Genomic DNA, 4,607 nt, shown 5'->3' with positions numbered 1-4,607 from the left:
AAACCCTTGGCTAGCGAAGATGAAATCCTATTAGCCTAGTCAATGTTCCCCTTTATTTATTTAACTTAGTTTTGCATTAAAGCGAATTTATTCACTTAAACAGGACAAAGTCTATAATGAAATATGTATGTATTTATCATTCCAACATTATATTTAGGAAATTTTCTTCAACTCAGAAATGAATGGTCCCCAAGGTGTTTGGGCCTTGGGACTTAGGAACGATAACCCTTACATAAGGAACTTTCATACCAAATAAAATTTAAAAAAAAATTGTGTTTATTTGCAATGGTTTTCATTCAATTTTTATGTCACATTTATTAAAATACATTTTCTTATAACATCAAGCAACTTTTTCAGATGATTTGTCAACAGAGTAAGAAAATATGAAAAATTATGTTTTGGGGAAATACTAAAAAAAATTGCAATAATAACATTTTTGAATGTTAAGAAGTGTTATATTTTTTTTTTATGTGTCCGAAGGAAATATCCATCATATGACAAAATAATTTCTCTCAATTTGTTGATAGCTGTCTTTTTAAAAAATATTTTACAAAACACGAAAAAACATTAAAAAATTCTTTAAAATTACCTATAGTATCCCTATCGTCATTTTAATATTTGATAAGTATATGTTTTGTGGTCTGCTATTGAAAATTGGAATAAACTGTGGGTGTATAGAGCCACCTTAAACGAACAAGAAGCTCTAAGACTACATCGCTCATGCGAATAACATTCTAGCAAATTTTTATTACTTTCAAGAGGTAATTATTTAGGGGATCTTTTAAGTTTGCCTGCACTTGTAAGGGATGATAATGGAAGGTGATTAAATTAATTAGATTGTTCTATTTATCATATGTGATATTTGTAATGTTGTAAATTTGCTGAAAAGCGATATTTTCAGCATTCATTGCTATACATTTTCACACAAAATGAACAATATTAGATAACTTAAAATTTTTGGCATGATTGGCTCTTAATTTAAGAGAAATAATTGAAAAGTAAGACGATTTCAAGAAACGTATGATATACGACAACGAAATGATATTTTGATAAGTTAAGAGTCCTTCCTTACAATAAGCGAAATTTTATAGAAATCACAATTAATGCATACCTCCTGCATCTAGTATAAGATATTTCTTGCCCTCTTGAAAGATTACAAAGCTTGCTTGATTAAAGTTCTATATCGGTATAGTCTTGTACCAAATGGAAGCTGACTCAAAGCAATCCACAGACATTTATTCTCAATACCTGCCTACGGACAGCCAATTTCAAAATTATGTGCATTTTGCAAATAAAAAAAAAACCTAGTATATTTGCATGCCTATGAAGCTCTTGTGGAATGTACTGATCACAATTTACCAGAAGTGTTAATTCAATAATATTCCTCTCAAGAAATACATTGCCAAAATAAGTATGATACAAGGATTCTGATACACATAGTAAGATTTAAGTTTGTTATATCTATGACTTGTGATTAGAACATCATTCTACATAGAAAATAAAAGAAGTATTAATTTCTTCAAAATGCTTTAGAAGAGCTAAAATACTACAACTTGGGATAAACCAATGTAGGATAAGTGTAGAAAGATTGTTTGAGAAGATAATTTGTTAATATTATGAACCATGGTCCAAACATGGGGTATTTTAATGCATTCAGTGCCCTAAATTTAAACAATACCATGCTATCTATGGTGGTTTATCAGGTCGAGACCACTATATTTTGTGACGTCTGCATAAATTTGCATACTAAATTAGCTATCTGTTTACTTTTATCGACAAACCAATCAGGTGAATAAGTTGCAAGGCATTGTGGGCTACTTCAAGTTTTAGTGTATACAAAGCGTATTGAAAATATATACCATTTTGAATTGTCCTTTGGAAACTCATTTTGAATGATTTTTCACAATTTATGAAATTAATATGGACAATTATGTCTGAACTTCAATTTCTATGCTCACATTTAAAAACTATTGCATATGAGGACTTATATCAACCTATTTAAATACCCCATTGTCAATGTTCAAAAGAGAGGTACGTCCTATAGAAATAGAAGCAGCGAGTACCGTTTTTTCACGTGATATCCCATATTTAAGACAACATTATAAGAATGCGCGTTGATATTTTCTTCAGGGACATTCATCAGATTGCTTAACGGACAAAATACTATATGCTGCACAGCTTGCGCTTCTGCGTTTGTATATTTGTGCATTTCTACTACCGTGGCTATTCACGTATGTTAAAAATGTACAGTTTATAATACCTGTATTTATTTCTAGTGCACAATGATAAAGTCACAAATACACAACTGTGCAGTTTTTTTTTTTTATCAAAACATGTTTGTACTTGTATGCGTATGTTTGTCAGTCGTTTGATACTGATCATTTTTGAAACAACAATTGATCAACTAAAACAACAATATTTTTCAATGTGAGCATGGAACAAAGTTAATGGTACGTAATCTTTCCTTTTTTACCTTCTAAAGTAAAAATCAAGATGTACAAACATTCCGGCAAGCAATTAAATATTGTGAATAAAACAGACAAAAACCACGTGCGTCTGTTGATTCGTAAACACGTTGTAGACCGTCATGCATTGCAACTCATTCACTGGATTGGAGAATCTGTTTGACGAAAATACTGGCACGTGTTTAATAATGCTATCCATATAAGGTAGTGTACCCGACCTGTTTATTGAGATATGACGGCGACGAGCGTTAAATAAGCGTCAACAGGTTATGTAAATTTTCCTGCAATTGATGCTAACGTTAAAGTACAGGGTGTCTCACAATATATGTCACACATCTAAACGAGTGTTACCCCAATGTCAGGCATTATATCAAAGAAACAGTAATACCTTAGATAAGCATAATCACTTGAAATTATGATATTGCAAAATACTGGGAAAATAAACATACTATGAAGTCACTGATGACGTCTTAATTGATGTCATAAATTCAGATGTTTTCAAAATGGACTATAACTTGCAACAAAAAGCTGAAATTGTAAAACTGTATTACAAGCATAAATATTCTAAAATTGTACAGGATGTGTTGAAGAAACAGTATCCAGACAACAAAGTAAAACACCCTGTGTGTATTTAAACCACCCAAAAATCTCTAATTGGTTGTTCTATAGGTGGATCGTATTATCATTATTATGCTGTCATATGACCAGAAACTAATCAGAAACAGAGAGTTATTAGACGTAATTTAAATTATTGATGCTACAATAAAAACACTCACCGGTATTTCACAATGGCACGAACATGTTATTACATAATAAGGGAGACAGTTAAATACATAAGTATGAAATTTATCTATCTAAATCAATTCATTTTATCGTCGCTTTTTATCACGTAAAAAAGTACACACTGAACTTTATGTATATTGACTAGCATTAAATCTAGTAACAACTTTAAAACATTTCTACTTGTCTTATAAATTAAGACATTTCGTCATTTAACTTCGAAACGCCTGCATCAGAATAACTGCTTATACCTGTGGTATTTCAACATGAGTAATATGATGTCCGTAAGCTATAACTGATTTTTCCTGATAATAATAATTAAGAAGAAATAAAAACCTACTTTCATTTTCTAACAAGAGGCCCATGTGTCACATCGGTCACCTTAACAACAACAGTTCCTTGTAACATTGTATTTCGTAGCATATGCTACTTTTAATTTCAACTTTGAACCCCTTTCTGGGGCCCCAGTATTGGTCCGTGGTTTATGGGTGGCTTTAACAATTTAGAATCTACACTACTGGAGGATCCTTGCATAGTAATTTCACTAACTGTAGCATCAACATATTTCTAGAGAAGAAGATTTTAAAACATTTTCCATATAGATTTCTCTGTTAAACTTTGAACCCCTCTTGGGGCCCCAGTATTAGTCCGGTGAACACAGCTTTATAAGTTTAGAATTTACATTATTTAAGGATGCTTGAGTAGTATATCACAAATTGAAGCATGGTAGTTTTCCAGAGGACGATTTTTAAACAATTTCCTCTATATGTCTATGCTAAATTTTGAAGCCCTTCTGGGGCCCCAGTATTGGCTCGAGGGTCACGGCTTTTATAATTTAGAATTTACACTATTTGAGGATGCTTATGTAGTAATCTAACAAATTGAAGCATTGTAGTTCTCGAGAAAAAGTTTTTAAACATTTTCTATATATACTTCGTTAAACTTTGAACCCATGCATCTAGGGTTTATTGTTAATTTATTCGATTTTAAGCCAAGAGTTTAATTCCCCTTTTAAATGTTAATTTTGTTAACGAAAACAAGCACGTAAGTGAAGAAAAAACCTTATGTTATATCAAGCAATATGCAATATATATAGATAAATAATCATCTTCTATAGTTAGCAACGCACCATGTAAATTTTCATTGATTAACGGTACACAATACTCGAATGATAATATAATTGTTTTATTGCACGACAAGGTCTGAATGTTACAGTTTCATCAATGTGTATAAAACTGATGTCTTTTATTTAACTTAGAAGTGTAAAGATTATATCATTAAGTTTAGTTGTGTCGAAATAATTTGTAATATGGACGTGTGTTAAGACTGGACTTTTTGTGTTTGTAATAATCACCTGTTTCC

Source organism: Crassostrea angulata, unplaced genomic scaffold (genome assembly GCF_025612915.1).
Source record: "Crassostrea angulata isolate pt1a10 unplaced genomic scaffold, ASM2561291v2 HiC_scaffold_80, whole genome shotgun sequence".
Taxonomy (NCBI): domain Eukaryota; kingdom Metazoa; phylum Mollusca; class Bivalvia; order Ostreida; family Ostreidae; genus Magallana; species Magallana angulata.
The sequence above is the reverse complement of the archived record's forward strand: the minus strand, read 5'-3'. Positions refer to the sequence as shown.